General features: G+C 41.1%; 1 long non-coding RNA gene across 1 annotated transcript; it reads right to left on the bottom strand.

The window, feature by feature from the left end:
* Positions 1–8,620: 8,620 nt before the first annotated feature.
* On the bottom strand, positions 8,621–15,441 carry LOC138972291 (uncharacterized). The gene is made up of 3 exons (XR_011457537.1): positions 15,297–15,441; positions 10,294–10,327; positions 8,621–8,703 (listed from the first exon to the last, which is right to left on the bottom strand). It is a non-coding gene; the product is annotated as an uncharacterized lncRNA (long non-coding RNA).
* Between the last annotated feature and the right edge of the window lie 3,550 nt (positions 15,442–18,991).

The raw sequence follows: 18,991 nt of genomic DNA on the forward strand, positions 1-18,991 counted from the left end.
AAGTTGCGACATGCAAGGGAGGAACCGTGACGGAGGACATTTCCCCCATACTGGATCCCCACTTAAATGCACCATCAACGGGACCCCCGGCAGTACGCTGAGCAGCGACGCCAAGTCACCACCACATGCGAGAACCAGCACCCACTGTGGAAGCCTCCGTGGAACCCCTCTCCCTGACGTAGCGTTCCCCTAGGGAAAACCATCCACAGAACCCCAGGCAGTACGCTGGACAGCGACGCCAAGAGCGGAACGTGGAAATTTAGAAGAAAAGTGAGTGTACCTTTGTATGTTGCAGCTGGAGTACACTCCGCACAGTTTTTTGGTTATTTAGTAGGGGGAGGGGGTAATCATGTTTTTGTTTGTTTCTTGAGGTGGGGGGGAGGTTAGTAGAAATATTGGGACGACCCATCGAAGGGAACCTTAGGAATAGGGCAGGGGAAGCGCCATTTTAGCACCAGTTGTCATGGCTACTTTCAACGGGAAAGAAATGGAAGAGTCCTCGGTCGTCCAGATGGAAGAGATCACCGTAGCTGGAATCTGCGGCACTCTAAACTGTAAGGTGAAGGTCGCAAGGCAGTTGGCCGTCTACCTCATTGACCCAACAATGGACTACGCAGCGTCTGTGTCCTGCGCACCCCTTTCAGGAAGAGTCAAAAGGGACGTTAGAGAGTTTATTGTCTATTGGCACGGTCGTTGCAGGGTCGTTGGAAATGAGGAAAACGAATCGGAGGTGGAAGACGGTCCCCACGAAACATCCTCGGAAAATGATGCTAGCGAACACCTTTTCCCCAAATAACAGTTAGAACGTCAGGAAGAGGCTCAGGCTCACCGTGAAGTCAGGATCGCCAGTTAGAACGTCAGGAAGAGGCTAAGGCCCACCATGACGACAGGCAGGATCTCCAATTGGAACGTCAGGAAGAGGCTAAGGCCCACCATGACGACAGGCAGGATCTCCACTTAGAACGTCAGGAAGAGGCTAAGGCCCACCATGACGACAGGCAGGATCTCCACTTAGAACGTCAGGAAGAGGCTAAGGCCCACCATGCCGACAGGCAGGATAAAGAGGTAGCTAGCCCTTCCAGAGTACAGCTCCTGCTCCGGCTCTCCCCACAAGGACCCAAGTCTCAAGTCACAATAGGAACGAGTTCCGGTGTAGGCCGGGAGCACAAGCGGCTGCGACATGCGGAGGGAGAGCCGCAAGGGAGGGACTACCCCTGGGACTGGACCCCCTCGGTGACATGCGCGCCTCTCAGTTGCACAAGAAACCCTCCCCCGGGAGTCAGGGTTGAAGACCCCCAGTGCGACATTCCCCTGACAAACCCAGAGTGTCCACAACGGTGGGAAGTGGAGTGTACCTTCCAGCAGTCCGCTGAGCAGCGACGCCGAGGGAAGACCCACACCCCAACGACAGAAACATGCATGACCCCCCGACCGCAATACTCGGGGAAAGCGACACAGGTGACCCCCCGGCAGTCCACTGAGCAGCGACGCCGAGGGAAGGTCCACACCCCAACGACAGAAACATGTGTGACCCCCCGACCGCAATACTCGGGGAAAGCGACACAGGTGACCCCCCGGCAGTCCACTGAGCAGCGACGCCGAGGGGAAGACCCACACCCCAACGACAGAAACATGTGTGACCCCCCGACCGCAATACTCGGGGAAAGCGACACAGGTGACCCCCCGGCAGTCCACTGAGCAGCGACGCCGAAGGGAAGACCCACACCCCAACGACAGAAACATGCGTGACCCCCCGACCGCAATACTCGGGGAAAGCGACACAGGTGACCCCCCCGGCAGTCCGCTGAGCAGCGACGCCGAGGGGAATTTTCACACGCCCACAACAAGAACACGGGTGACCCCCCGACCGAAACACTTAGGGGAAGGTCAGAATAGAACTCGGCGGCTCGAGAAGCGCCGATACATCGGGAATCTACAGGGTGGGCCATAAAAAGTGTCCACATTTAATTTGTTAATATTTTTCCTGTAAAGTGATATTTTCTTTTCTGTTTCAGATAGAATTTGAGACAAGCATCTTAGAATTCTTTTAAAGCCTGAATGGATCACATTCCAGTACAGGAAAGGACCAAAATCGTTGAACTTTACTTTGCTACCAATTCTGTGGTTCTCGCCCAGCGCGCTTTTTGGAGAGAGTTACCTGGCACACACTGTCCATGTGCGAGAACTGTGAAGCGCCTCGTGGATAAATTCAGGGTTATGTCCTTTATTGTTATCTGCGAGACTACCAGTGTTCCTGAATTTATCCACGAGGCGCTTCACAGTTCTCGCACTTGGACAGTGTGTGCTAGGGAACTCTCTCCGAAAAGCGCATAACAGACTTTCAATTTAAAGCGATATGATTTAGTCGCGCTTCCCTGTAAAGTAATAGACTGTTGTCTAACGCTTCATTTCAAAGCATGGGAGCTTGCTCTTACCCCATGCCTGAGTTATCTTTCTTATTCTTGTCGTTATTATTCAACTCGATGAAGATGTGTCTTCATGGCGATGGACATGCTTAATAATAACTTAAATTATTTTGCAGTTGCGGTTCATGCAGTTGGTTATTTTATGTAAAGCATTTTCCTATGCAATGCGTAGGCCTAAGGGAAGATGTTGGTTACTTCCCTTGACATTAGCTGTTGTGGAGTTGTTTAACTCACTGTGGATTCTCTTTCAGAGAATGCTGTGTCTGCAGGATTTTGGCTGTATTGTTACTTGTCTATATTTGTCATGATTATTTTGTACAATGTTACATTCATTGGTTTGTGCTTTGTATTATGTCATGTGTGACTTAGAAGGCATGTTGTTTATAATTGTATTTTCTTTTCTTTTTAGTGCCTTCTTTACACTGCTTTCTGGTTGCTACCAGAATAATAACCTTTTTTTTCACTGCTTTCTGGTTTAATTGCACCAGAAATACATATATTGTTTCTGGTTCTGGTACTGGTAGATACCAGAATTCCTAGTTTCTATTTCTGGTTGCTACCAGAATAATAACCTTTTTTTTCACTGCTTTCTGGTTTAATTGCACCAGAAATACATATATTGTTTCTGGTTCTATTATTGTTTCTAGCTGATGCTGGTACTGGTAGATATCAGAATTCATAATTGCTATTTCTGGTTTTATGTAAGCATTGCTATTTCTTGTATTAGAGTTCTATTAATTGTTTCTAAATTATAACTTATAGCATCGTCTCTGGTTGCTACCAGATTTTGCTAAACTGTTTAGCTGTTTCGGAACATTTCTGATTTAGATAAGCTAACTGAGTGGTTATTTTTAATTACATCTTGCTTTAAATAAAAGATAAGTTAAAGCAACCTCTGTCTTCGGTGTCTTAAGTGTATGCTCCTCTGCCTGTGCTATATATCCTTTTCCTTCCACCCGACCTTCCCACACTACACCAACTCGTTGATGGCGAGAGTCCTTAAAGATGATGTGTATGTATGACTATGCGGGGCGAAGGTTTAACAAAGAGGGTGAGGGGATGGGGGTGGGCGCAACCACTTCATCATCATGCTGTACCTACACAATAAGCGCACGCCAGAGCGTTACTTACTTTCGGTGTTCCGTCCTCGCCACGTTAAGCTGAATAAACTCTAATACACAAAAAACCACCATTAACACAGAACAAAAACCTTTCCTGCACCGGGTCACCGCAAAGCGATCTTAAGCTTATTTAGGATTGAAGTACATTGCCCAGTACATAGGCACCTTATTATCACAGTGTTATTACCATTTTCGCGTTGTAAAACATTCAAATTACGTTTGAAAATCCACGTTATTTTGCAATAACGTTTCACAAAATGCGCAGCTCGTTAGTTTTCGACGACATTAAATATTACTCGACATTCGGGTCATGTGATCGCGATCGAGGGCTACAATATCTCTGCTTTCAACAAACAAGTGTAATAGAATAACTGACTCTGTCCAGTAACAAACAGCTATCAAAGAAATTGGTATGCAAGCAATAGACGGAGAAAGGTATACATGGGCTGCATCAAGAAAATCATAGAATAAAACTGTTACAAATTGTACGCAATATTCAAATGACCAGTACAAGTACTTTACCTGTTAGTTAGGAGGTGGGAACTAAAATCTTGAGGATCTGAATTCGAATCCAGGTCAACGAGCTCCTTTTTGTTAATAATAATAATTGTCAGTAAGTACTGGTGTCACATGACTGATGTGAACCAGTTGATTGGCTAATGGCGATGCGCTAAAACTGTTAGCGCACTCTTGGAGTGCGCTAACTTTTCCACAGAGCGTATTCTTGCGCCCTTTGCCTAAGCAAGACTGTGCTCTCATCCTCAGAATTAATTAATGACATGTAGCTTATATTCTCCACAATACCAAATGACCATAAATTCCCTGCTTCTCAATTAAAGCAGAAGTGGGTTTTTTTCTGACAGATTGCATGTGCCTGTGCCAGTGCCAGTGATCTAAAAAAATAGAAGCCGCTGTGTTTCATCTAATTTTCGCCGACTTGCATAGATTCTTCTCATATGCCGTGTTAGTGGCATGTAGCTTATCATCCACATTACCAAATGATGAGTTAGTATACAATTCCCAGCGGCTAACAGAAAACACAAGTGTTATTCCGATAACGTACCAGCCAGACCAGTTTGGAAGACTGACTCGATCGACTCTGTAGCAGACAACACAGAAATACGACTACATCAGTTCAGTAAATGAATGGTTTCAGAATTATTATTTCAAAGCAAGAACAATCGTAATCGAAAACGTGTAAGGTTCAGAACGTTCTTACCATATATAAGATTTATTAGCAGCCTGCCTCATGCGTACAGACTCAGTGCAGACTGCAGTCGTTCCATTGCCCAGGTTGGCAGGTAGCCTAGCAGACGACATTAACCCCGCTCAGCAAATTAACATGTTGGGCAAATGTGAACGAAAAAACGATGGGGATATAATACGTGTAGGGTTCAGAGCATTCTTACCGTTCATGTTTAGTATCAGACTCCCCGATGAGCGAAGATAGAACACGAGAAATGTGCCACATTTGTTTTGAAAATGTGCGAACCGTCGAGTCCCGCTTTGAGTCAATTCAAGGGGAGTCACTCCGCATAGTCAATCCGTCGAAGCTCGACTGGAGGTTTCGAATCGCAAATAATGAAGAGCCTTTCTCCGAGTTCAAATGAGGTCTCTCTGAAAGATCATCACTGTTCAGATTAACGCTACACTGGAATTTACTAACAGAAATTAAAATGCGTGTGACGAAAGCACGACACACTTGAGACACCCCACACAAAAGTAGATCTTTACTGTGCACGACCTGACCACACAGTTATGCCTATTCAAATGCGCATTGCAAAATGTGCGTTTGGAATCTTCTTTTTTCTATGGCGGTACTGACAATATCGTTATTGAAACAATCCCAGTGCACTAAGGGATTTATAGAGCAAATCTCGAAAATAATTATTGAACTCAGCGCTATGCGCTTCGTTCAATAATGAATTTTCTCGATTTGCTCTATAAATCCCTTAGTGCACTGGGATGTCTCAATAACTTAAATAATAATAACGATTACTTATATAGCGCGTAAACCTCGTGGTGACAAGCCCAGAGCGCTTTACACTCACATAATCATAATACAAACAAGGAAAGAGAACTAAATCCGAATAAATTCAAACATAGTCACACACACCCACACACGCACGTGCGCGTGCACACACACACACACACAATCTTTCTTTCGTCATTGTCAGTGTTCAGGTAACCCCGCAATCCTTCTTGAAAATAAAGTGTACTTCGCCGTGAGAGAGAACGATAGTTACCAGCGCAAAAGTCGAGCGTGGAATGAAGCTGTCAAGGTGCACAGCAAATGAAGGTCTAGTTTTAAGCCACCTTTGCTGTGCAGATTTCGGTACAATATTCCCAGTTCTTATTGGTTGAATACCTCGAAGAGCCATACATGAACTTCAGCGTTAAAGACTCTTAAACATGCAGTTAATTTAACCAAAAGAAAGACGCACGTTCAAGTGACATATAAAGGACACAACAAACGCTAGGCTTTGCTCACCAGAAACGTCAGACGAGCCGATGCAAGAATACGTTGACGCCAAGCCAACTTCGGACATCTCTAGACTGCAGTAAACTCCTTTAGATGAATGGACATACAATTATCATACCAAACAGAATACATAGCTGCCTGTTTAAACGATTATAATTGTATATAAGGTAGCGTACACTCTCACACATACACACACACACACACACACATACACACACACACACACACACACACACATACAAACACACACACACACACATACACACACATATGCACACACACACACACACACACACACACACACACACACACACACACACACACACACACGTTAAATCGCTGTGTCTCATCAATAAACAATAGACACTTGTAACCGTTTAATCACTTTTTTAATTCACTCATTAACAGCTCCAAGCGCTTTACAGATACACAACTAAAAATGCATAACTAAGTAAATAAATACACTAATGAAATGAAAAGAAACAAAGGAAGAAAGAAGGAAAGAAAGAAAGAAAGAAAGAAAGACAGAAAGAAAGAAATAAAGAAAGAAAGATAGAAGCAAACAAATAAACAAACAAACAATAAATACATAAATAACACAAGCGCAGATAAAACCAAATAAAAACAAATACATATAAATAAAATAGAAATCAAGTGGGCGGTATGGCCTCCAGCAAAATATGATACACAGGGTGCTTGTCTTCCTGGTACATTAATATTAATATACATATATATTGTTTCCTCATTTTTGGGATACTTGTCTTTGATTTCGTTATATCCAGCTTTTAGTTAAAGTTGAGGCAGCACTGTCACCCCTTCATTTATCCATCAGATTGATTGGCATTTTGGTCAAGATATCTCTGACGACTTTGGGATTGCACTTCTGCTTAGAACCTCAAACATTCATTAATGAATTTGGGCATTTAAAATCTCAACATTACTTAAAAACATGATACTGTCAGTAATCGATCAAAACATAATGTCATCTTATTCTTTCGCATTTTCTGAATCAAAAAATAATATTGATGAATATCATGTTTGGATTATTAAAGGCACAGTAAGCCTCGTGTAAACCATCACAGATATATTGTCACGCTTTTACACACAGTACAAACACCCTTTCATTTAAACACTCACCGATTGAGAACATCCTAGGTGCCCTCCGTAAAGAGCGAACAATTTTCAAAGAATTTATTTTTGCGTGGTTTATCTTACCCCTGAGCCATCGTGAACCCGTTTCCCTTATTCACAATGTAGTCGTCAGTTAGTCGTTTGAATGCGACTCGATGTGAGCTTATCTACAATAACACTTTTTTATGCACGAAACAAACGGCTGTGGTTCACAGGAACTCTAGCAATGGCTTTTGACTGTTGAGAGGAACGGCGATATGCATAAACCGTCGTCTGCTACGACCCTTGCGTGACCCTGCTTCCGGACTTTTCTCTTTTCAAACTTTCTCAACTTCGAATTGTACTGATCTTGTCTTGATGAAAAAAGAATTCTTTTATGATTAAAGACTGTTTTTGTAAATTTAGATTTTAAAAGTTAGGTCTAGCGCAAAAACGCACCACGGTCCAAAAACATTCTGATAATCATCGATCCACGGCTATCGCCAGTTTACATCGAAAGAATAAGACCCGAAGGGAAGTAACACATTTTTGAACTGAGTTCAGGATGGGTCCAAACAGTGTTCGAGACAATCTGCAAAATTAATTCTTTAAAAATTGCTCGCTCTTTACGTAGGGCACCTAGGATGTTCCCGTTTGGCGAGCGTTCAAATGGAAGGGTGTTTGTACTGTGTGTAAAAGCCTGACAGTATCTGTGATGGTTTACGGAAGGCTTACTGTCCGGGCGTGATTTCCGGTATTGAATATTCATAACAGCCGTCCAACACCAAAACGAGGCGCCATTGTTGTAGAGGACCAAGTCCACGAAAATAAATTCTTTGAACAGTTCTCACGCTCGACAGAAAGCAGCCAGGATGTTCCCGTTCGGTGAGCGTTCAACTGGAAGTATGCTTATACTGTATGTAGACGCTCGGGGAGCTCTGTGATGGTTTACGGGAGGCTTACAGTGCCTTTAACACGCTTATTAATGTTAACACGAATAAAGAAAAGTGTGCTTTCCTATTAAAAGCAAGTGCTACTGCGCAATACTAGCGTGGCAATTGATGTACGTTTGTTTGTGATTTTTCCCGAGCTGTCTTGGTAGCGGGTTATCGACAAAGCTATATCGTTTTGGTGAGAAAAAAAGCAGTGTTTTTCAATTCATTCTGTGCGTTTGACAGATTGATTAAATGTAGTCATTTCTCTTTATATGTTTAAATTCGGAATTCATGATACAACTTAGAAATACTCAAAAAACTCCACATGATCAACAAAAACAACAACAACAATACTAACAACAACAACAACAACAACAACAACAACAACAACAACAATACTAACAACGACAGCAATAACAACAACAACAACAACAACAACAACAACAGCAACAACACACACAAAAACACATTGATTGAAAAATCACAATACTAAATGGTACAACACATTGTTGCAAACATGTTTTACGAAGTTTAAATTCGCACTGTCTGACATGTATGATGGTTTAATATGCTGAGATTTCTTACCTGATGTCGAAAATACGGCCACCGTATCATTTTCAGTTTGGGAACTGAACACAGAAAGACAAACAGATCATGATAGTAGCGAGTGCAAACGCATTCTGTAGAATTAACACGTGCATGCTTAAAATAGTCATACCTGTAAACTGTTCTTACACTACTCGTCATAACAAAAACTTTACAGATGCGGCACGGTTTGAGGGCAGATCTTTCTGATGAGGCCGTTTATCGTAAAACCAATTATATGACTGGAAAGGCCTTTTATTTCCCTAACTTATTCAGAAAACAGATTGAGTTTACATGACGTAGTGTCAATACAGTGGAACCTACAACACAGACACCCCCCAAAATCAAATTCGCAAAATCAAGGTTTCCGCATTTAAATTGACAAAATAATCAGAATTGCTATAACGAAACATGTTTAGCATGTCCGTAGATAGAACAATCAAATATGCATCCAAATCAGTCAGTGTTGTTCACATAATCATGTCTAACATGGAGCTGAGCGGTGTAGGTGTCAATCCTCTCAGAAGGCATAAAAGGCCGTTTTTGAAGCCGTTTTAGCGGATAATGAATGGTACATTTGAATAACTAACTAACGCATTGTCTTCAAACTTTCGGAGTTTGTGCTAACACCTGTTGTAAAGTGCATACGGAATTTCAAGGTGAGAGGATTGACACCTACACCATTACGAATACTGTAACAATTCATGTTTTGCTAAGTTTATGTTGGAAAGAACACATTCTTCGCAGAACTTGTACTGGCAACACTGTGAATTAGAACCCCTCCTTGAGGTCACGTCTTGCACACTTGTAATTTGCTGAGTAGTTTATTAATGCTGTGGAACATATTTCTCTTAACTATGAAACAAACGATACAATTGCATTTTTTTGGCTGGCTATGACTGAAAAAAACACATGTGCAAAAAAATGATTATTTAATCTGCTGATCATTGGACTTCTTTTACTGGAAAGGTGAAGAATCACTTGCTCTAATACGGCTTAGTATGAAAAAGTGAACCTACTTTTACTTAAAAATGGTTGAAACATATGAAAGAACGTGACATTTTTACTCGCGGATCAAAAAAAGATTGTCCAAGAGCAATTGTAATGCTCTTTTCTTTTTTGTTCCTTTTCATCAAAACAAGCAATACAACGTCTTCCATGGGTTTTTTTAAACGCAACATAGACAAGAAATCGCATAACACGAAACATATGCACTACTTGTGTTACTGCCAAAAACAATTTTTGCAACATCTACTGTCTGAGTTTGACGCTCCTGTGTGCTCAGTCTTTCAACTTCAGCTTATAACGCAAAGATTTGATCCTTATGATTGCTTTGCTAGATGTAGTATCCAGAAAAAAACCCTCATCCTAAAGCTTCATTTAAGTTATTGTCTTAATTGTTTTCATCATCTGCTGTGTGTGTGTGTGTGTGTGTGTGTGTGTGTGTGTGTGTGTGTGTGAGTGGGTGTGTGTGTGTGTGTGCGTGCGTGCGGGCGGGCGTGCGTGCGTGCGTGTATGTGTGTGTGTGTGTGTGTGTGTGTGTGTGTGTGTGTGTGTGTGTGTGTGTGTGAAGTTGGATAAAAAGAAATAATTGAAATTGCATGTCGTTGTTATATCTTTTTGGGACAACTTACCCGAGTGTTCTTTCTTGATCTTGCTGTTGTGTTTCTGTTGCAAACACACAAACTGTAATTAAATCCTTGCTTGAACAGAAATATTACATACAATACTACATACACTTTATAAACGATATGTGTATGTTTATGTTTACCATTGAAAAGTGTGGGGGGGGGGGGGATTTGGGTCTGGGGATTGGTGTCTTTGACAACTGACAGTGGACAAAGGTGAGGGAGGTGATGATGAAAACACTCATTGGTGTGCGTTCCTGTTTACATGTATACATTGTCAAGAAAAGGCCCGGCCAGCAGGTAGGTTATGCACATTATGATATTGTTGGTGTGCAACAAACCTGTAACTCACGAGTAAATAAATAACATGATGACACAAACACAAACACACAAAAAGAGTATGACAACAAAATAATCAACAATGAAGCACAATTCAGGATTGAAGAGCAAGGTAAATGTAGTAAATGTAGGTTAATTAGGTTAGTTTTGCTGAACTTCCCTAACATGTATGTATTAGGTACAGGGACCTACATTATTAACAGGTGCGCATAATGCGATCAAGATACATCTTTAATAACAGACATTGTGTTTTCATCGTAGCAATAGGGCCCGATATTTAGACGAGACAAGTATAATGCCGACGAGTCGAAGACGAGTCGCGTTATAGGTATTCGAGTCTTAAATATCGGACCCTATTGCTACGATGAAAACACAATAGCGTTTATATACGGTTTTGAGACGAGCATTTGGCTCTGCCTTAGGCGCCAGGGTCGGTGTAACTTACACCTCTGACTTGTAGGTGAGGACAGTTGTCTAGAACAGCGCGGTGCATTTTCCTTGAATGAGGGTGCAGTGTTCGGTATAGAACTGAGGCGCGTCCGCCGCGACGGTGCCTGAGCTAAACATTGGCGGGTACTGCTCACAGCCCGGCACACGGCACTGTAAACATTCCCCCTCCCTTCACCTCTCTCGCCACCATTGGTCTCATAGCTATATAGCTATTCTGACATTAAATTATGTGTTAAAATCATGTTTTTGTCAGCAACAAGTACCAGAATGGTCCATGTCGTTGATTGCAGACGACGGTTCCCTTTCCGCATGAAGCCACGGAAATAACCGAACATTGAAAAACCCACGGACATTATCCAAGCGGAGCGCGGGCGGAGCCCGCGCGTAGCGAGGTAGTTTTTTTTTTCATCTCCCAGCACTGAAAATTTTTTTGCCAAGTGGTGTCTGTCTGGACATTGTTCTAGAATTCATCTTTTAGCACAATATTAGCGACACTGTTTGGACAATTCTATTAGAATTAGGCGTACAAACTGATTTTGTTTCGGGGAATCCTCTCAGAGGATCAGAATTTTCATATAATATCATCGGAAGCTGTTACAACGGGAAAATGTGAAACTTTTGTCACTTTTTAACATGGAATTTCATCTTTGAGCGTTTCAAGCGGACTTTAATAAAATAGTTATTTGCGAATTAAGCAGCGGAAGACACTCACCGGTTCAACATGTGTATGGTCATTAAACCTCAAAACATTTCAGTAAGTGGTTTAGACAAACACCTCGGACATGTGAGGGTGACTGGTTTGTAGCTGAAGAGTTTTTTTCTAAAGTGTGTTCTAAATACAAATGACGTACTGGTAATGATGTAATGAGTTGTTCTAATCTTGTTCTTGGAACTCTTGCTGTTCCAAGCTTGTTCTTAGCAAGTCTTGGTGACGAGAACAAAGACTATCAATGAAATCTTTAGAAATAACCTCTGACAACGACGACGATGACGACGACGACGACGATAACAACAACAACAACAAATGACATCGACGACGACGACAACAACAACAACAACAACAACAACAACAACAACAACAACAAAAACAACAACACGAGAACAACAACAATCACGACAACGAACATGACAACAACAACACCAACAACTACGACGACAACTACAACGACTGGGTTATGATGACATCACCAATGATTTAAAGGCCGTTAAAAAATCGTTAAATCCTATTTCTTCACTGATTCTTATGAAATTTTAAAGGTAGGTTTGTTGTCCCCAACTTATTTTCACTCCATACTTTTCCAGAAGAAAAACATAATTTTGGCAGTTAAAAACCGTTACATTTCAATTCTTCACCGATATTTATGAAATTTTGTGGGTAGGTTCGTTGTCCCCAACTGATTTTCACTCTATACTTTTCCAGAAGAAAGACATAATTTTGGCAGTTAAAAAACGTTAAATTTCAATTCTTCACCTATCTTTATGAAATTTAGTGGGTGGGTCCGTTGTCCCAAACTGAATTTTAAGACATACTTTTCCAGACAAAAAACCTTATTTTTGGCAGTTAAAAACCGTTAAATCTCAATTCTTCATCGATATTTATGAAATTTTGTGGGTAGGTTCGTTGTCCCCAAATGATTTTCACTCCATACTTTTCCAGAAGAAAAACATAATTTTGGCAGTTAAAAACCGTTACATTTAAATTTTCACCTATCTTTATGAAATTTAGTGGGTGGGTCCGTTGTCCCAAACTGAATTTCAAGACAAACTATTCCAGTCAAAAAAACTTATTTTTGGCAGTTAAAAACCGTTAAGTCTCAATTCTACACCGATATTTATGACATTTTGTGGGTAGGTTTGTTGTCAGATTTGACATGATGGCAGAATTGAAAGTGTGAGATATCCTGATGTTTCACAATTTATGCTGCATAATTCAGCCCCATAGGCGCTTGAATTTTAGGTGGAGTTGGGGTTTTTTTCAGCCCAAACCAGTAACCCCCACATGGTTTTCATGTCCCTTTCTGAGAGACTTCAAGAAGTTTCAATTTGACGTCATGATTAGCCTGCCGCATTAGCAAGTATGAAAACACGTCATCGATGACACATTTTAAGAGAGAGAGAGAGAGAGAGAGAGAGAGAGAGAGAGAGAGAGAGAGAGAGAGAGAGAGAGAGAGAGAGAGAGAGAGAGAGAGAGAGAGAGAATCATGTACACACAGATGGACGACTTCGCTTGGGGTATGTACTGCCCGGCAGTACACATCTACTTAATTTTATTACGGAGAAAACTCGAGATAACCGGAACGGTAAGCATTACGTCAATATGCTAGGAATCATATGACGTCATGACGTTGTCGTATCATGCTTGCCTACCCAGATTGTATGTTTGAAAGTCTGACTTCTGTTGGGAATTCGCGTGGTGAAGACTGCGGTAAATCTGTATAATTATGATAAGAGAGCAAGGATTGTCTCAGAAGAAACGACTAAATGTTTCAGACCGATAACTTCATTTCAACATTGCACTACACAATAGACGTTCTATGTGACAGGAGAGTTTGCTGATTTTGTGTTAAACATTGGAGAGATCGTCTGCTAGAATCAGAGATAGGTCGCTTCAGATTGCAGCTTCTGGAAATTTGCTTTTTTTTGTTGCCTGTTAAAGAACAGGATTTTACACGTAATGTATGTCGTGTACATTAAGCAACAACAAAAACACACACAAAGTAAATGGCATCGTCTGTCGAATTGTCACATAAACAAACCTGGCGAGGTATGCGTGTACTTTATACACGTGGAAGTAACCGGAACCATGCGTATTTGTTATTGTCAATATGCTTTTGGATATTGGCAAAATTGGCCGACTTCCGTAGCATTATGCTTTGATGATAGGAAAAGGGATGTGTGAGACCATCCAACCACAGCCCCCGAATTCCCCTACGTGCCCATCAGAATAGCTATATTAGGTTTTATTGTTTCTCTCTAAATCAAGTTGTGGAGACCACATAACGTGTTTTGGATCCTTAAAACAGCGCTGAAGACTTGTTTAAACTGTGTTAAAAGTAATTAGAAAAGTATACACCAGTTTGTGTTTTGATAATTTTTTTTATTCTCTTTATTTATATAGCGCCTTATCCGAAGTTCAAAGCGCTTTATGCCGTGTGAGATGGAATTTTTTTACACAATATATCACGCATTCACATCGACCAGCAAACCTCAAGCCTGTTAGGCGAATGTTCACCTTTCGCGGCCTTTTATTCCAAGTCACACGGGTATTTGATGGACATTTTTATCTATGCCTATACAATTTTGCCAGGAGAGACCCTTTTGTCAATCGTGGGATCTTTAACGTGCACACCCCAATATAGTGTACACGAAGGGACCTCGGTTTTTCGTCTCATCCGAAAGACTACCACTTGAACCCACCATCTAGGTTAGGAAAGGGGGGGAGAAAATAGCGGCCCGACCCAGGGTCGAACACGCAACCTCTCGATTCCGAGCGCAAGTGCGTTACCACTCGGCCACCCAGTCCTGCTCGAGACAATGAGAAAAAGAGATAGTTTTTTGCATCAAAAGCTGCAAAACATACAAAATAAGGCTTTTCGTGTCATTGCCAGTATTACAGGAGAATCAAAGAAATATCATGATATATTTCAATTGCTCATTACTAGAATTAATTATACTAAAATGACAAGATGAATACAAGCTAATGTTTTTGGGTGGTTTAACAATAAAGACCAATCGTTTTATGTGGGATTATTCGAGAACAAACACACCCGCACACGCACACGCACACGAACAAACATACAAACAAGCACACACAGATAAACACACACACATAAACACACTCACAAAGACACACACAAACAAACCCACACACACACATATACACACACAGACACAGACAAAGACACACACACACACACTCACACTCACACACAAACAAAGACACACACACACACACACAAAGACACACACACACTTACACACACACACACACACACACACACACACACACACACACACACACACACACACGCCTGAACAAAAATCACTGTCAGTCAGAAAGAAACATGTTTGCCCTTGAAGTATGATTGCCCCAAACTCTGTGTTTGAGAGACATTATACATTTATTTTATTATTGGGATTTTACAAAGTATAACAAGAAAGACACGTTGGTACATTATTAAAAGGGGGTTTAAAATATTGACAAAACACAGGTGACTCACTTGCCCACGGAAGGTTCCATTGTCGTCTCTTTAGCCAGACGACAACCACAACATTGCCGTTCACCAACAGCACCAACACAACACCCAGTCCCACAGCAACATACTTATACAACGCTGCTTCTCCACACTCGATCTGAACTTCAGATTCTGCAGCACCTGTGCGAAAGCATCCTGTTTTACAATATTTTTGTTTCACTTGTTTGCCAAAGTTGGGCTTTACCAATTCTGTTTTTTTTAAGCAGAGGTGACGTATTTCTTTTGCTTAATTTTAAAGAAATGAATAAGTTATAATGAAACCAAAAAGTGTAAACATTACATTGACCACTATGATGACATTATTGTGTTATACCTTTTGCCTGTTCATGCGAGTATTCCACCAACCTTACTGACAAGGAAAAAAGACAAGCAAGTCTGAATTCACTTGCCCTTCGAAATTTGAGTAATTCTGACAACCCAGGTAAAAACATGTCCAGAGTATTTGGAAACAATCCATTCTATTCCACTTTGTTTCGCTGGGTAAGGACCACAACTTTTCTAAATTCTTCTTTGTGCCGAATTGTTTTGCATGTTCCGGCACTTTGTTACGCATTTTTCCGATAAAGTATTTCGTTATTTTCCACAAACACGGTAGAATGTGGAAAAGGGATGGTCTCTTATAGTCTCTTATAGTTAGTAGTATTGACGGCGAGGTACCGACTCGCCGCCGCCTATCTCGCCGCCGCTTTGTAGTCGCCGACTTCACGGTCTACTTGCTTTCCAACTGTCAAAGGCGCCATCTTGCCCCCCCCCCCCCCCCCCCCCAAGCAGTGCCATCTCGCCCCCGTGTATTTCATGCGATGAATTTGACGTTTCTCGTACAAACAGATTATAAAAAAAATAACATGTTTACCTGAGTTTTACCTGAGTTTACCGTATCCCATGCGATGAAGTTTACTTTTGACGTTTCTCTTGCAAATCAGGTTAAAAAAAATTGACACGTTTACCTGAGTTTTTCTTGAGTTTTATGGGGTTTTTCTGTTCTGTGAAAGTCACTTCACAACCATGGCTCTCCGGGTCGCGACCACCAGTCGGGGAGGAAAATGTATTTTTTACAACCAGTTTAGAATTGACAACAAGATCGGAGAAAAAATGCATTGGAAATGCGTAAACAAAGGATGTTCGTCGCGATGTTCGACAACACATGACATGACGACCATGGTCAAGGTACACTTTCTCCCTGTTTGTATGTGTGTGTGTCTGCGAGCGTGTGTGCCTGCGAGCGTGCGTGTGTGGCAACGTCATAAACTGGCAAAGCCATACACTGTTTTTGTTCTGTACTGGATTGTGTGCGTACGTGTGTGTGTATGTGTGTGCGTGCGTGTGTATGTGCGTGCGTGTGACAGACGAATCGCCTCTCTTGCAAAACTCAAAATAATTGGCGGCGAGATGGGAAGCGGCGAGTTCGGAAGCGGCGAGATGGGAAGCGGCGAGTTCGGAAGCGGCGAATGGGGACGTCGCCGTATTGACTATTCATAACTAACACGTTGCGGAAAGAATAGGCAACAGCAGAACAATGTGAAACAAAGTATCCTACACAGCGACGCTTACAGGCAGTGTTATGATCTTTCTGGCTAGGGGAATACATGTACAATTTTCGTCCAAGGGCTGCCTGACCAAAATGCTTCAGTTATTTGTACAGCATCAGTCATGAAGACATTGACATTCTTTGCTTTGCTGAAGTTTGCCATGGTAGTTTTTTACATTTAGTCAAGTTTTGACTAAATGTTTTAACATAGAGGGGGAATCGAGCCGAGGGTCGTGGTGTATGTGTGTGTGTGTGTGTGTGTGTGTGTGTGTGTGTGTGTGTGTGTGTGTGTGTGTGTGTGTGTGTGTATGTCTGTCTGTCTGTGCGTGTGTGTGTGTAGAACGATTCAGACCAAACTACTGAACTGATCTTTATGACATTTGACATGAGAGTTCCTGGGAATGATATCCCCGGACATTTGTTTTCTTTTTTTCGATAAATACCATATCCGGCTTTTTGTAAAAGTTGAGGCGGCACTGTCACACCCTCATTTTTCAATCAAACTGATTGAATTTTTTGTAAAGCAATCTTCGACGAAGGCCGGACTTCGGTATTGCATTTCAGCTTGGTGGCTTAACAATTAATTAATGACTTGGTCATTAAAAATCTGAAAATTGTAATAAATTTGTTTTATATATGTGAACAGCTCAGATCATGAGTCAATAAAGTGTTACACAGATGGTCAAAATTAAAGTACAAGATATTGCACTGGAAGTGGAACTACACTGTTGCTTAGTGTCTGTATGAAGCTACAAGGTGAAAATAGAAAAAGAAAAACACGATTCTTGACTTTGATGGGCTTTTTCTGCTCGTAAGCACACATTCTTCTACTCATCCCAGCATGCCCCATTATTGAGTTTAAAACACCAATTAAATTTGTTTTGAATAAAACTCACAATTTTACAATAAGAATTTAGAGACCTGAATCAATTAGGTATAGTTTGACTTTTGCAAAACTAAGTAATTACACATTTAATTGAATCAGTCAGACAGACGGAGACATAGAGAGACAGACAGAGGGCAAACAGAAATCTGAGAAAGAAACCCCTTTAAAAATGTTACCATGTTTGAAATGAAACATCGCAAGGTGAAGCCATAATTCATCACCTTTCAGTATGACGTCATGAGCGTGTTCCACACTTGAAATGACGTGTTTTTATCATGTTGTCAGCTGCACGGAGCTTGGAAGTATAATTTCCATTCAACGATCCGAGTTTGTTAAGTTTTAGCCTATTTTCAACGTCAAACACCATGAAACTATATATATTTGGAATCAGAAAATGGTAAGGAATAGATAGAAGTTGTTTTTAAGTGTCTTTTTTCATAAATAAAGATAGTGGTTATTTATCGGTTTTCTTCATTTTTAAGCATAATTATCAATACAAAACAACAAAACTATATAGTTTTAGATACAGGACGCAATAGGGAATACACCAATATAAATGTTTTGTTTCAAATATTAGTTTTTAAAAATTTGAAAAAATGACATATTTCGAACAAACATTTCAATAACAAAACTTTAAGTGACCAAACTGAAATGCAATCCCATAATCCGGCCTAGATCTGAGATTGTGTGATAAGAAATTCGATCAAATTGATGAAAAACTGTAACTGTGAAAGTGCTGCCTCGACCTTTTGGCAAACGGTAAAATATGACGTCATCAAACTGTCCTATCAATAAACGGAACAACCTTCTATGAGAAAATCCAGTCAAAAATATCCATATCAAATTTCATTAAGATCCACTCCGTAGTTTTTGAGATATGATCTGCAGTGTGAAAAAACGCCCATAACGCCCAAAACGCAAACTCATTTGTCATGATTTGGTCGTGTTCTGCTGATACTATAATGTTTTTCTTTCCTAAAACACACTATAATAGTAGCCTTTCCCAATGTCTATGCTAAAACTGACTTGTCTGTGTTGTCAATGATTTTGCTATGTACAGTGTGAGAACACAATCTCACGCCCATAACGCTGTGACACGAAAACTCATTTGGTCGTGTTCTGCCGATACTGTAATGTTTTTCTTTCTTAAAACACACTATAATAGTAGCCCTTCCCAAATGCAATGCTAAAAATGACTGGTCTGTGTTGTCGATGATTTTCTGCGAGAATGCGATCTATCTGTTT

Source organism: Littorina saxatilis, linkage group LG8 (assembly GCF_037325665.1).
Source record: "Littorina saxatilis isolate snail1 linkage group LG8, US_GU_Lsax_2.0, whole genome shotgun sequence".
Lineage (NCBI taxonomy): Eukaryota > Metazoa > Mollusca > Gastropoda > Littorinimorpha > Littorinidae > Littorina > Littorina saxatilis.